Raw genomic sequence first — 16,262 nt, 5'->3', positions numbered from 1 at the left:
ATAAGAAGGTTCTAATCCTAATACAACATTATATATGTTAAGACAAGAGAAAGAAACATACACAGAAATAGAACTACAGCCAACAAGAACAACATCAAGCAAGAAACACACATACTAAATGTCCAGGCTATAGGTAATAGGCAACTAACATTGTTCCAACAGCTGTCCTATGCTGAGGAGTCTTAAGTCTTGTACCTAAAATGTCTTAGCTAAGATATGAGAGGATTGTAGTCTTCAATCCCATCAAAGACCTGAGAGGGAAAATAATATTACTTGAGTAAGCAGGAAGTGCAAGCAAGCCACTTCCAAAAGGTACAAGAAATGACTGAAACAGCTGACTACCTCAACAGTCACCCAAAGTCTCACTGTAATGTTAGGGCAACCAACTTTGGCTAAGGCCTAGAGTATCCGACAGACCATTTTAAGAAGTAGGAGAAATAAAAAGACTGCTCTACCCTGTCTTGGCAAGGTTCAGCAGTTGCTTTCGCATGTATCCTGCTTGTCCAGATTGGACAGTGTGCATATTGTCAGCAATCAAGGAAAGGGCAGTTCTTTGCCCAAAAGGCCAGTTTTGCCAAGAAGAAAACAAGCTCCATGTGGAGTGTCTTTGGTCTCCAACATTCTCTCAGGAATAGATCGGTACTGCCTGGAGCAATTGTATCTCACATCAACACACTTCTGAGTTATTAAAACATTTAAATTCCATATTCTATGGCTCAGAGGTTAAGAGCACTGACTGCTCTTCCAGAGGTCCTGAGTTCTATTCCCAGCAACCACATGGTGGCTCACAGCCATCTGTAATGAGATCTGGTGCCCTCTTCTGGCCAGCAAGCGTACAGACAGACAGAATACTGTATACATATGTAGAGAATGCCATATTCTACAGGTCTATGAAGTGTTTGAAGATTACCTATCTATGTGGAGTACATTTCTGTGCATCTAGAGAATGTAACTAACAAAACCATAAGTATAACAAACATGGGCAACTATTTGACCTGTAATTCTTTTTTTTTAAGATTTATTTATATATACAGTATTCTGTCTGCATGTTTTGCCTGAATGCCAGAAGAGGGCATCAGATTGCATTACAGATGGTTGTGAGCCACCATATAGTTGCTGGGAATTGAACTCATGACCTGGAAGAGCAGTCAATACTTGTAACCATTTCTCCAGCCCGACCTATAATTCTTAATAACCTACATAACTAAAAGAATAAAGCTTCGGCCGGGCAGTGGTGGTGCATACCTTTTATTCCAGCACTCAGGAGGCAGAGGCAGGTAGATCCCAGTGAGTTCGAGGCCAGCCTGGGCTACAAGAGCTAGTTCCAGGACAAGCTCCAAAGCTATAGAGAAACCCTGTCTGGAAAAACAAAAACAAACAAAACAAAAATAAAAACAAAACAAAAGAATAAGACTTCACATTATGAACATAAAAAATCTTTAAGCAGATGTGCAGCATGAGGACAATGACCTTGAAATTGTAACTATAAAAATATCTTGATCAGAGATAGAAATGTATGATGTAATATGATAAAACTACCTTAAATTGCATCAATATACAAAATATCTTAAGTGGAGGTAGAAACATGCATACAGTATAACAAAATAACTTTATATTACAACATAAAATATTGTAAACAGAAATAGGAACATGCACAATATAACAGTTTTGAATTGTGTCAATATACAAATTATCTTAGTACTGCAAAAATTTACATATGTATCAATGTACAAGAATCTATGCCAATGTTAATTATCTATAACTATAGTTGCTAAAATAGTTAACAAGTAGATGCACTAATCTACCTATTATTTCATCTCTACCCATTCCTCCTTTTCCAAAAGAGGTTCCTGAGTCTAAACTTAATTATTTCACCACCAATCCTATTACAACTTATAACCAATCCTTAACAGTTGACAATTATCCATAACCCTGAGAAAACAGAATCTGTTGGGAGAGGGTGCGTCATTTTCTAGAATTACTTCCAGTTCTCTTGGGGGCGACAGTATCTCTGTGGGACACTGTGGAAAACTAGAATGATGGCTAAGTGTCGAGTACTCTCAACAATTGTGAACTCTCTGAGTAGTGGGAAGGTTTGTCTGAAGTTCTGTCTAGTTCTGGCTAGAGTGTTGTAAGAAGGTGCACCATCTCAGCTAGCCAAATTGGAATCATCGTGAACAGTTAGTAGCCCAGAGTCAATCTTTGGATGATATTTATCGACTTGATGGCATCATATGAACCAGGTAGAATCGTTGTTGTGGAGCCCCATCGTTCTGGAGACTTCAGAGATTACTGTTAGGAAAATTTGTTGTTCATTGTGGAAAACTTAAACATTATTAACAGCAAAACGGAAAGTTTAAATTTTTGAACATATATAGTCATCTAAAGAAAGGTACCAGAGAGATGAAAAATAAGTTCACGGAGTAGTAGAGTTGGGGAGATAACAGAGTTTTGACAGCAGTACTCCCTAGATTTTTGGTTTTCTTCCATCCTCAACCAGGTGGCTCTCCTGACATGAGACAGAGACTGAATTTTTTACTTTTAACGTGCTTGGATTTAGAAAAGGAGAGAGCCATGCTTGAACTCCAAAGGCACCTTTGATTTTTCATTGAGTTGGGACTGCAACTTTTCCAAGAAATGAAGACATCTTTAGGTAGTGAGACTATTGATACCATAGATCAGATTTTTCTTTGCTTGGTAATTTTTTTCTAGATAGCTTTCCTTTCTTCTTAGACATCTAGATGTCCAAGGTCTTTTATTTCTTTAAGGTGGGTGTCTCTATTTTTCTGTAAAGAAAAAGAACAACTCTGCCTTGATCCTCCTGGGTTTTCCTTACAGTGCTGGTGGCGCACGCCTTTAATCCCAGCACTCTGGAGATAGAGGCAAGTGAATCTCATCTCTGTAAGTTTCAGGCCAGCCTGGTCTACAGAGTGAGTGCCAAGGCAGCCAGAAGCCACACCCTAAGGCAGGTACCCCAAAACTATTGGCAGAATACAACAAAGCCCTGCCCACCCTTCCAGAATAGACCAGAAGCCTTTGAAGGGAAATTTTGAACATGAGAACATGAATCCTGCCACTTCTAGTTGTAGCTGTATATTTTTAGTAAACTGTTGAGCCTTCAGCCTTCTTGTCTGTGAAAAGTGAGCAGAAGTGTGATAGTGGCAGTATGGATTGGGGACCCTTATCTGAACTACCTAGGGCCAGAAGTGTTTTGGGTGGTGCAGTGTCTTTCAATTGAGAGAATATTAGTATACATGTAATGAGAAATCTTAGGGATGACATTCAAATACAAACTTAAAATTCATTCTTTTTTCATGTATACCTAATGTATATAAACTGACAGCAATTTTATATAATATTTAAAAATACAATTTTGTACATATAACAAAGTTTTATTTTATTTTATTTTATTTTTTTCTCATGGTTTATTTTTTTTTATATTTAAAAATTTCCATCTCCTTCCCTCCTCCTCCCCCCTCCCTCCGCTCCTCCTCCCCCTTCCCTCCCCTTCTTCTCCCCCTTCCCTCCCCTTCCCTCCACCCATACCTCCCCTCCCTCCCTCTCAAGGCCAAGGAGCCATCAGGGTTCCCCACTCTATGCTAAGTCCAAGGTCCTCCCAACTCCCCCCAGGTCCAGGAAGGTGATCGACCAAGCTGAGAAGGCTCCTAACAAAGTTTTATGGTATGGGATTTTTTGTTTGCATCAGATTGTTACTCAAAAAGTTTGGGATTTTAGAATGTTTTGAATTTCACATCAGAGATACTCTTTTGTATCAGCTACAGGTTTATTTCTTCGATAACTAAGTTCCTGCCAATATTGATCAGAATCTAAATAATATTCCCTGTATCTTGTCTGTGAGATCAACATTAAAAGGTCACCCTGTGTAAGTTAACAAAGGCAGATTAATCACTCTCAATTTGATTTTTCCTGTGATAAATTGCTTAAACTTCTGTTATAGGATTTAGTACTTTATTACCTCAAACATCTATGGTGTGTACTCACCACTGCAAGATTGTAAGCATCCCTGGACACAGCGTCTAGTGTCCTCCTGTTGCTATAACAACGTCCTAGGACACGAGCAACTTAGGAGAGAAAGGGTTGTGCTCAGAGTCACAGTTCAAGGTCAGGGCAGCAGAAGCTTGAAACAGGTGGTCACGTGACATCATAGTCAGGAAATGGGGCTATTTGTGCCTACTAGTGTTCAGTTCCCTTTCTCCATTTCACACAGTCCAGAATCCCAGGCCCAGGAGTGGCAGGTCTTCCTACCTCACTTACCATGCAAACATATCCCTTCTCTCGTTCACAGTAACAACACTAATAATTATAAAATTTATGATGGGAAAGATTTCCCACAAAATAATGTTTACGGTTTCAGACTGTATTTTGTGTTGTGTGCAACTTATTTTTTTTCCTTCTTGCTTCATTCTTTTTTCTTTTTTTTAATAAAGCTAGTTACATATGTGACAACCTTTACTTAGTATGTTCAGTAAAACGTTATTTAAGAAGGTAAGTATTCTTTTTGTGAAAATGTTCCGCAGAACTTTTAACATTTCAGAATCATTTCTCTAGGCAATAACTGTTAACACATTTTGTGGTTAGATAGTAATAATGTCCTGATTGTGGGGGTGTATATTAAATCAGCTTTTAAAAGGCTCAGGTGGAAATGAATGTTTATATCCCCCCCCCCCATTTATTTTTATTTTTTTTCCGGACAGGATTTCTCTGTGTAACAACACTTATGGCTGTCCTGAAACTTGTTCTGTGACCAGGTCGGCCTCAAACTCATAGAGATCCTCCTGCCTCTGCCTTTCAAGGGCTAGGATTAAAAATATCTGCCACCACTGTCTGGCTCTTTATGTATGGGTGCTGGGAATTGAACCTGGGTTTGATGCAAGAGCAACAAGAACTCTTAATAGATTTTGCCATTCTTTTTTATATATTTTATTTTATTGAGCTCTATATTTTTCTGTTCCCCTCTCCTTGCCATTCTTTTTATATTTAGTCAAGCAACTATGTTAACAGTTTGAAAACTGAATACAGTGATGAACATCGTAGAACTGGAGAATGTGTAATCTAATAGGACAAAATAGAATAGTGAGTGGCAGAGGAGTGGAGCGCAGATACTCAGTATAATTTTGAGTTTTATGGCTTGTATCTTTCTGGTCTATTACTGTAGAAATACATATTTAAAATAATTTTCTGTGGTACAGTAACATGTTTTTATAGTTATGGATGTTTGGAGGCAGAAGTGGGAGGATTGCTCAAGCTGAGGTATTTGAGATCAGCCTGGGTAACATAGAACTCTGTTCTAGCAGTAGTAAGAAACACAATTGATGAGACTGGTATCTAGGCTCTTTTGAATGATTGGCTGTGGCAATGAAGAGTTTACTATAAACTTTTGTTGTTGTGTGGGGGGCAGAGCTGTTGTGTGACAAAACTTTTCCTGGGAGATGCCACACACATATCTGCTCACCCCAGATAGAGATCCCATGACAGATCAAAGTACAGACGCTGCCAGAGTCCAACTAGATGAACCATTGAGTTTTATTGGGGTTACTTACAAATAGGGCTGAGGGATTACTTACAGGGGCAGAAATGACTCAAAGACAGCTGCATCACCAGAGCCCACCCAGGCGTGGGTGGCAGCTCCAGAAGCTGGAACTCTGAACACACCGCACAACTTGCAGTGCCCTTTCCAGGTGCCTCTTCCAGGCAGCTCCACAGGTTTCTGGTTTTTCCAGGCAGGTGGTCTGGTCTCCATCTTCTCTGCAGCTTGGCTTATCTGAGTGTTTTTTAGGGAAATCTTGTTAGTTTCAGGGCCTTCCTGGAAAATCACCCATGCTGGGGTAGGCTTTGATCTATTGTTGATCTCTATCTGGAATGAGTAGGTGCGAGCGTGTGTGTGTGTGTGTGTGTGTGTGTGTGTGTGTGTGTGTGTGTGTGTGTCTTCCCAAGAAAAGGTCTTGTCACATAAGTGCTCAGGGTGTTCAGCACAGTAGGCAAGTGCTCATCACTCAACCATATTAATGTCTCATGAAATGAACTTTTAAATTAATTGAGAAAATAAGCGTAACTAATCAGCAGTTGAGCTGCTCACTGACTATAGAATAATAAATATCAGAAAGGATACTCTTTGGAAACTCTTGATAAAACTGTATCAACAGAACTTTTAATCACGTGCTTATTTCCTAGATATTGCAATAATGGCTTTTATTTATTTACAAGATTCTTACCATAGTTTGAAAGTGGGTTAGGGGAGTTCAGGCATGGTGGTTGCCTGTAATCCCAGGACTTGGAAGGCAGAGTCAAGAAATCCTGAGGCAAGCTGGCTAACTAGACTATTCACATCATCTAGTTCTAGATTTCATTTAGAGACCCTGCCTCAATAAATAAAGTGGAGAACGGATGAGAAAGGCACTAATATCAACTTTGGGCTTTCACATGCACATGTATGTACATCACATGCTCTGGCAGGATCCTAGTGTTAGGCTGCCACACAAAGTGCCACATCTGTTATTTCTGAATATAAAGTTACTTTTGGCCTATTCTATGTTTCTGGTAATTCAGTTTTTAATTTTTATGGCATTCATTGCATGTACCTGGAAAGATACTCAAGTTAATGTAAAGAAAGTTAGGTCTGTGTCCTAGATTATTAGTACAATACAAACGGAATGTTAATTTTCTTAGTTTTTGCTAAAAGGTTGATTATTACATAAAAACTAAAAATCACCCATGGAATATTTTAACACTATTAAATAATATTTGCCTTACAATTTAAATATATGCATAGCTACATACACACATACTTTCTTAAACTACATTTTTCAGTTTTTTATTTTCTTTTTGGGGAACAGGGGGAAGAGGATGTGAGTAACCAGAGTCTCATATAGGCTAGGATGGCCTTGAACTTGTTATGCTCTCAAGGATGATCTTGGGATTCTGATCTCTCGCCGCCACCTCTTCCTCCTCCTGAAGTTCTGGGGTTATAGACATGTACCACCATGCTGTGTTAATACAATTCTCAGTATTGAACCCACAACTTCATGGATGTTAGACAGGTACATTCACAGCTACCTGCCCTACTTTCCCCCCAAGACAGGATCTTGCTGCATAGCTCTGGGTTGCTTAGACTTTGCTGTGTAAGTCTCTGTTGGCCTTGATGGGCATCTTTCTGACTCAGTTTCTTGAATGTAGGATTATGGATATGAGTCACCATTTTGTGTGTGTGTGTGTGAGTGTGTGTGTGTGTGTGTGTGTGTGTGTGTGTGTGTGTGAGTGTGTGTGTAGTGATATGAGTTCAGGTGCCTGTGGAGTCCTGAATAGGTTATTGAATCCCTTGGAGCTAGAGTTCAGGCTTCCCAGAATGAATGCTGAGAATTGAACTTGGATTCAATGCAAGAGCAGCAATTGCTCTTCACTGCTGAGCAGCACCAAAGCTATACTGTTAATACATTTAGCCATTTCAGCAAGAGGCAGTGTTGCTGTGGGGTTTATCAGGAAATAGTAAGTGAGTAATCAACACATGGAAGGCATCAGTGCATGTTTTGTTTTATATTTTTACTTTTTTGTTTTGTTTTTTGAGATAAGGTTTCTCTGTAGCTTTGGAGCCTGTCCTGGAATTAGCTCTTGTAGACCAGGCTGACCTCGAACTCACAGAGATCCACCTGCCTCTGCCTCCTGAGTGCTGGGATTAAAGATGTGCGCCACCACTGCCTGGCTATTTTTACTTCTTTTTAAGACAAGTTTTTCCAGCTTGTTTGTGATCCTTGTGTGCAGTTTCTTTGTACAAGCAGCACATTTGTGTTTTTTTTTCTTTCTCTAGTTTAAAATAATCCAAAATTATTGTCCTAACTTTTAATACATCTTAATCCTTAACTCGAAGTTTGAAAAAAAAGCAACTTACCTTCTTTGATAATCATTAGTACTGATGGCCATTGCACTTGGAGCACTAGCTGTGAATTGCTTAATCCAATAGCATCTACTTATGAAAAGAACTTTGTTCGATTTTTCACATTTAATTGGAACTGTTTTGCCTAGCTGTAAGAATGTATCTAATTTGATTCTTTTGGGTGACTAACTTGTATTTTCATCCTTTACAGGGTAGAAGAGAAGAATCAGTGGCTTGGAAATTGAGCCAAGTGACCTGGTGGGATGGGTATTTGCCTGACACATTTTATAGAGGTAATGCAACATTGTTTGTCCAGACTCAAGTTTTCACATAAGATGTTGTCCCCAGATTTGCACAGACTTTTTTCATGTCCTGGATAGTCCTGTTGTACTGCTTATGCAGAGCATAGGCTTCAGAGACCAGCATGGCAGTGCTGTAAGTTCTGCACAGCTGGACTGCAGAGAGGTAGTGTACTGGGTTGTGAGGGGGAAGCCCACTGGCTTTCATTTAACCTGATCTTTATGTTAGTAGGACAGGTGATCCTTTTCTTTCTTTGCTGCCTAACTCGGTCTTTGTGTTAACCTGTGCCTTTAACAAACAACACGAAAGAGAGTGCGATATTTATCAGTTACAAACTCATTTATATATCTGCCAATAACACTTAGTATTTTAAGACAAGGTTTCTCTGTTTAACTCTGGCTGTCCTTGGAACTTGCTCCTTAAACCAGGATGGTCTTGAACTCAGCTCCGCCTGCCTTTCCTGGGATTAAAGGCACGTCCACACCTCACTTGTAACATGTATTCTTATGCCAGTTATTAATGGTCATACAAATTTTAAAGTTTACTATGAATTTTTAAATTTGTTTTGAGAATTCTTTTAGAACTTGAAGGTTGAAAATATTACCAGTTTTTATGACCATATTTTAGGTTTTCTTCTTCATCCATGTCTTCTGGCAAACATGATACCTACTATTTGTAACCACCTTTACCTAGGTTTCATTGTAAACAGTAGAGAATTGTCAAAATGTTAAAAAAAAATGGTATCCTCTCCCGTTTTTTGTTAATATTGTATATTCTCCCAGATGTCTCTCTGGATACACAAGCACCTCTTTACTTTAAAGCATTTTTTTAATTTAATTTTTCCCCTATGACAAAATCTCTGCATATCTCATGCTGGCTTCAGACTCATTTTGTAGTTGAAATGGCCTTGAAGTTTTGTGATACTTCTCCCTCAGCCCCAAAGTGCCAGGATTACAATGTGTGCCACCAACCAGGCTATATTTACATTTTTAAATTTTGTGTATATTGTATTTCAATATACTTTTTAAATAAGTTCCCATGTTTTGGCATTCCTTCTCATATTCTTTAGTATTTAGATATACCATGATCTTTTAAATTAGCCACCTCTGTATAACTATTTAGGATTTTAGAGTTTTTCATGTAGTACACATTCTTGGACATATCTTTGTACATATTTTGAATGTACTTACAGTTTAAATTCCTTTTATAAACGTTTTTGTGTTTATATGAGCACACTAACCTGCAGGTCTGTCTGTGTGAGCACACTAGCCAGGTCTATCTATGTGAGCATATTAGCCCACAGATCTGTCTGTCTGTGTGAGCACACTAGCTAGAAGGTGTTTACACTTCTCCTGTATATAATCCCTGAGGCCAGAAGAGGACAATCAGTATTCTTTATCACTCCGACCTTTTTCCTTTGAGGTAAGGTCTTTCCTCCAACCTCGTCTTTGTTTTCTTGGTTAAGCTCCTTCTCTTGCCCCCTTGGAGCTGGAGTTGCAGGCATTTGCAGGGATGCCTGACTTGTGTGGGTGCTAAACTCTGCCCGTCATAGTTTTGGAGTAAGGACTTTTCACTGCTCAGTCTCTCTCCAGCCTCTACTTCTTACATTTCTAAGGGAAAAATTGTTGGGCCAAAGAGTAGTGGATGATTGGCAGCTTGGATGAGTGTGTACCTCGCATCAGTGGCTCTCAGGGTGAGCATGGTTTATCCTTTTGATAACACTAGCAAATGATTTAGTTGTCAGGGTTTTTGGAGGGAGGGGTCCTTTTATACTTTTTGTGTATATTTGTGTATTAGGGATGTGATCCTTGTCATTTTGTTAGAGAATTATTTTTACTTTGATTTTGCTTTTCTAGTGGTTTTGATTTTGTTTCAATCTTATAGAATCTTATTTTTTAAATTGTTAGATATTTCTTATCCTTCTTGGCTCTGGTAAATGTAGAGTGGAGAATTCTGCATAAGCGTGAAGAGATTGTCATTCTTAAGTATATGACTACTTTCCCTTTACATTATAGTTTCTGTGAATCACCCAAATTCCTAACTCATCCTAGTTTGGCCTTCTTTTTCTCTCTTGGTGTTATCAAATAGTTGTGTTATAATACTAGCAGTTTTCTAGATTTGGTAAACTGTGATACTTAAAAAGGTCAACAATGGGTCACAGAAGTAGAGACAGGAAATGTAGTGAACGGGTCACACATGATGGTGTGCACCTGCTTTCCAGGACTTGTTCAGGACCAGCTCTGGGTGTGTGACAAATTTGAGGTCACGCTGGACTTGAGACCATGTCTCAGAAAAAGGAGAAAACTTAATAAATAAGTTTGATGTGTAAAAATGTAGAAAAGAAATAATAATCCACGTGGCCTCCTTGGCTGATTGACCTGCATTTGTGACTGTGACCGCACCTGTTTCTGCTTCCCCAGCCAAGGCAAAGCCAAGGAAGACTTGGCGGAGTCAGGTGAGGGAAGGGGATTTTGTTTCTTTGATGAATCTCTCTGAAGCACCCAACTCAACCAACTTTATTTGAGAATTATGGAAAGAAAGGCTCACTTCTTAAAAAACAAACAAAGAAAACAAGTAACCTGGTAAACATGTTGGGATAGTCAGCTTCTCATCTGGAGAAATGCAGTGCTAGATCTCTGCATTTGTTGCTTATATAAAAACATCTGTAAATTCAGATTTTATTTTTATTTACTTTTTGGGGGACAGGGTCTCACCTAAAACTCTCTGTAGGCCAAACTGGCCTTGAACCTACAGAGATCTGCCTGCCTCTGCCTCCTGAGTGCTCGGGTTAAAGGTGTGTTACACCTCTGCGTGGCTATAAATTCAGATTTTAAACAATTCAAGTTATAAAAAGTAATAGAACCCTTATTTATCTAATTAAAATTCATTATGGTTGGAGAGCATATTTTTAGGAGTTGAGTCTTTTTAATTTTACTTAGGCTGTCTTACTGCTTAGTGTAGTGTCTGTCATGGAGAGTGTTCTGTGCCATAGTAGAGTAGTCTGCTGAAGATTGTTCTGTGTGGTCTGCTGGAGAGCGTGTGTTTAGAAGAAATATTTTCCTTTCAGTATCCTCTCTTTCTTCCATCCAGCTCCCCCTCCCCCACCGCCAGTCTGTGATTCCACCATCTTCTAACCTCTGTTCTTGATGGTTGTATTAGTTACTGTTCTGTTGCAGTCATAAAACACTATGGCCAAAGCAACTTTTAAAAAGCATTTAATCGGGGTTATGCTTACAGAGGGTTAGAATCTATGATGGTGAAGCAAACACGTGGAGGCAGAGACAGCCGACACCTCCCATCTGCAGCAGCAAGCAGGAGGCAGAGAGTACACTGGGAATGGCTTCCTCTGAAACCTCAAAACCTGCCCCTAGTGGCACATTTGTTCCAACAAGGTCATACCTAATCCTTCCGAAACAGTTCTGTCAGCTGGGGACCAAGTATTCAGACATGAGCCTGTGGGCTGTTCTCATTCAGGCCCCACAGTGGTTTCTCGTGAGTGCGCCTTTTCCTCCTTGTGTTTACTTTGGACAGTTTTCTTTGCACGGATCCAGGAATAGGCCATTTTGTAGCTCTTGTAGAAGTTCATTGAGTTTGGATTTGTAAGCTTGTTTTTTTTTTTTTTTTTTTTTTTTTTTTTTTTTTTTATATTAGCCAAATTTGGGGAATATTTGACTTCTTTTTTTTTTTTTTTCTTTTTTTGGTTTTTCGAGACAGGGTTTTTCTGCAGCTTTTTTAGAGCCTGTCCTGGAACTAGCTCTTGTAGACCAGGCTGGCCTCGAACTCACAGAGATCCGCCTGCCTCTGCCTCCCGAGTGCTGGGATTAAAGGCGTGCGCCACCACCGCCCGACATTGACTTCTGTTTTAATAAATTTTACCTTTTCTTTTTCCTCCTTATATTAAGAAATACTGGTAATCAGGGTGTTGGTTCACTATCTCTGGGGCTCTCTTCATTTTTTCTCTTTATTGAGTAAATTTCTTTCTTTTATAAATATTAACTTACTACATTTATTTAATTGTTTATTCTTGTTTGTGCAAGGGGTGGCACATATGGAAAGTAGATGACAGCTTGTTGGAGTTGGTTTTCTCCTTCCACTCAGCTGATCATGCTTGGCAACAGGCACTGCTACCTACTGAGCAATCTGGTCAGCCCTAATTGGGTAATTTCTATGGATGTACATTTAAGGCTACTGGTTTTATTTATTTTCATTTTTATATTTTTGCAGTTGTGAGTTTGTTTTTGAGTACTTGACATTCTTTTTTTTTTTTTTTTTTTTTAATTTCAGTAACCATTTTCTTTAGTTCCCAAATTTCCATTAGGGTCTTTGAAATAATTTCTTTGCTTTATTGAGAATTTTACTTGTTAGCTGATTGTTTTCATAGTTAAAGTTGAAACATGATTTGAGTTTATTTAACTTAATGTTTTGAAATCTTTTTTTTTAAACCAACCCTTGAGGGCACTTAGAAACACCTTATATTGCCTGTGCTTTTGATGATGCCTGCCTGCCTTCCTTACTTGCTTTTTTGAGACAGTCTTTCTATGTAGTCCTGGCTGTCCTATTACTGGATATATAGACCAGGCTAGCCTTAAACTCACAAATATCTCCTGCTTTTGCCTTCCAAATGCTGGGGTTCAAGATGTGAATCACCACATCTGGCTTGTGTTATCTTTTTCTGGTTCATACTATGGACTGATTCTAAGCCTCATGCATACTGTCCGAGTCCTCCACTACTGGCACAGTAGTGTAAGTTATAATTTCTGCTGTTTTTAAACATCTTACGGTTGTTGAAATTGGGTGTTTTGCATGGTGTATGTTATACACGTATAATATTGCAAGTCAAGATTGCTGTTGTTCCCCAATTCTCATAGAGTTGTTATTTTTGGTATTGTTTGTGTGTGGTAACAGTTCTGTCGAAAAAGGGAGCGTATTTTATTTTGTACATGTTTTATTAGGAAAAATAAGCATAAATATCCAGGAAAATTTAGAAATGGAACAGTAAGCACCAATAGGTCTGTCTTAACTTTCAGATGCTTATAGAAGCTTCAGAAGTCTATCGTTGTTTGCTGTGAACAGGCCTCGTAGTAGCCCGGGCTGGTCTGGACCGCATGCATATGGACTAGGCTGACCTCAAACTCAGAGATCAATTGCCTTTGCTTCCTGAATACTGGGGAGTTGTTACTGTTTTTGCTTTAAGTGTACAAAACTATTTTTGTTTTGTGCCATGGCAAACATGTACAGTCATAGGCTGTTTTGTAAGTAAGATGCAAACTGTCTATGAACCACTAAGTTAGGAAATTTCAGTCATAAGTTTAATACTTTGCTCAGAAGTGCTTGCTTGCTATCAGAAAGTTGGTTTGTGTATAGCTTGTGATCTTTGGTATTGATTATATCGCATTTTCTGAATGATTATTTCCATCTTTTTGTCAGATTTTCTTATAAGATAATGCTGATGACATGCTTGTATGTCAGGATGCTCACATGACCTTAAGATGGTACTCTTCCTGTGCTGAATACAACACCACTTGAGCTTGTAGTTTTGAGACCTACATGTGTTTGCTTCTCTTTCACTTCACAGACTTTTTGAGACCAAGCTACCTCTGCCTTTCTAGAACTGGGACTAAAAGGCGTGCACCACCAGACCTGTGCACAGAGCTAATAAAGTAGATGTGACTAGTGTCTTTGTGTGGTTGCTTAATCTGTGTTTTCATTTTTCTTTTCTTTTAGTTCTGTAGCCCTCTGAATTTTGATGTAGTATTTCATTTCTCAGTATTTCATTTCCTGATCTAGGCAAATTATATCTGCCTAAAATCTTATCCTTCCATTCATCTATCCATCCTCTGTCCATGCACGTGACATATAAGGGAGAACTGTAGAGGTCAGAGGACAACTTGCTAGGTCAGTTTCTTCCGTCTTTCATGTGAGTTCCAGGACATCAGGCTTGGTATCCTGCGTCTTTACCTGCTGAGCCCTCTTTCTGGGCCCAAGGCAAATTATTTCTTAAGAAGCCGGAGTTGTATCTCATTTCCTACCTGCTACTGTTGTGCTTTCTCAGTTTCATACCTAAAAAAACAGGTCAGTATATTCTCCTTCAGACATGGCTCACTAGATGCACAGATAATCAGTATTCACAGTTTGCACATACATACTGGGTCCCAGCATTTTCCCTGAATGTACTGTACCTTGCTTATTGTGTGTGTGTCTTTATTTTAGGGGTTGGATGGCACGAGTGACTGAGAGCACATTGAGAGCTCCTAGAGCTGTAAAAGGGAGAAACTCAACCATGATTTCTTTCTCAACTCAGCAGCGTTCCCTTCCTTGAAGTCTTCATTTTTACTTCAGTCTCAGGTAACTTATTTCTCATAATCTTGAAAAATAATTTTATTTATTTTTTAAACTGTATTTTAATTAAGTTATGAATAAAAATGGTACACAATTTGAAGTAGCCATTCTAACTGCATGGTTCACTGATGTACAGAGCTTTGGACTGGTCAAGTGTTGTGAGTGGCTCCTTAAACCCACTGTGTTAAAGAAGTTAATTTTTTCAAATATATACAAACTTTTTTTTGGATGATAGATTTTGTATTGGGTTTGTATAATAGTTTTACTTTGAAATTATAAAATTTCAAAGATATAATCTGGAGGAGACTTTATATTTTTCTCAAGAGATATTTGATTTTATTTTTGAGACAGGGTTTCAGTGTGTGGCCCTGGCTGTCCTAGAACTCACTATGTAGACCAGGCTGACTCAAACTCACAGAAATCCACCTGCCTCTGCATCCTGAGTGCTGGAATTAAAGGCATGCACCACTATGCTTGGATTCCTAAGAAATTTTTTTAAATGAAGCTGATTAATATATCATGTAATGATAAGTGAAATTCAAGTAGTAATTATTCTCTTGGTTAATCTTCCTTAACAAAGATTACACTTTTACCCTACTACCCTAACATTACATTTCCCAGAATGTCTAGAGAAACTTTATACTTGAAGAAACTTAGACTATTAATATACCATATATTTTTTGAAATTATTTATAGAAATGTAAGTGATGGCTAATGTTGTCAGCTTGTTAGAATCTAGAACTGCAAAAGCTAAGCCTCTAGGCTTACTAGTAAGAGATTATCTAGGTTAAGGTTAAGGTTATACTCTGAGAATGTAGGGGATTAATTGATGTGAGAAGACTCCTATGAACAGGGAATCCTGTGCTGTTTAAAGTCCAGCAGGTGAGCTGAGCGCTGTGTGCTTCATTCATTGTCACTGCTCGGCAGCGAGCGCCTGCTGCTGTCCCCCCCCACCCCCTTTGAACTGTCACCCAGAATAAGGCCCTTTTCTCTCGAGTTGCTTTTGTCTGCGTATTTTATCACAACCAAAGGAAAAGAAGCTAAGATAACATTGTACTCTAAATGTGTATATATTGATTGTTTAACTGTAGTAAAATAAGTAAGCACTCTATAGCATATATTAGCTTATAGAATTATCTACTTTGATAGGCTTATAATCATAGAAATGCAGTTTTATCTACCTGAAAGCTTATTGTAAATTATCTCATGGTCTTTTGGAGAGTTTACAGTTATGATACTTCAGGGCTTGCCATTGCTGTGATTTCTTTGGGAAGTGGGATAGGGTAAAGTTATTAAGAATGATTGAACCTAGAGCATTATTCATTCTAAGTATATTATATTCTAGACCATCAGCCTTTGCAATTCTGAATATTTTTTTAAAAAATTTTAAACATTGTTTTAAAACTGTGTATAAGCATTTTGCCAGGTTGTGTGTATGTGCGCCATGTGTGTGAAGTGCCCATAGAAGCCAGAAGAGGCAATGAATCCCTTGAAACTGGAGCTACAGGTGGTTGTCAGCCTTTATGTTGGTGCTGGAAATCCAGCCCAGGTTTTCTGTAATAGCAGCAAGTGCTCTTAAATCCTGGAGCTTCTCTCCAGTCCCTTTAGTAACCTTTAGATGCCATCTTACTGAGTGTGGTTACTACAGTGCCTGCCACTGGAGAGAAGAAAACTAAAGAATACTTTCCAATTTACTGTTTTATTTTATGTGTATGGGTATTTTGCCTGCTTATGT

The 16,262-nt window shown here is 38.6% G+C and overlaps 1 protein-coding gene across 1 annotated transcript in view; it reads left to right on the top strand.

Annotated features, from left to right (window-relative positions):
* Znf148 (zinc finger protein 148) overlaps positions 1-16,262 on the top strand; it is a 123,187-nt gene that overhangs the window by 36,684 nt on the left and 70,241 nt on the right. The window contains 2 exon segments of the mRNA XM_038345488.1: positions 8,100-8,181; positions 14,399-14,533. The gene's annotated coding sequence lies outside the window, so the exon portion shown is untranslated.

This window comes from Arvicola amphibius, chromosome 10, assembly GCF_903992535.2.
Source record: "Arvicola amphibius chromosome 10, mArvAmp1.2, whole genome shotgun sequence".
Lineage (NCBI taxonomy): Eukaryota > Metazoa > Chordata > Mammalia > Rodentia > Cricetidae > Arvicola > Arvicola amphibius.
The sequence above is the reverse complement of the archived record's forward strand: the minus strand, read 5'-3'. Positions and strand labels throughout refer to the sequence as shown.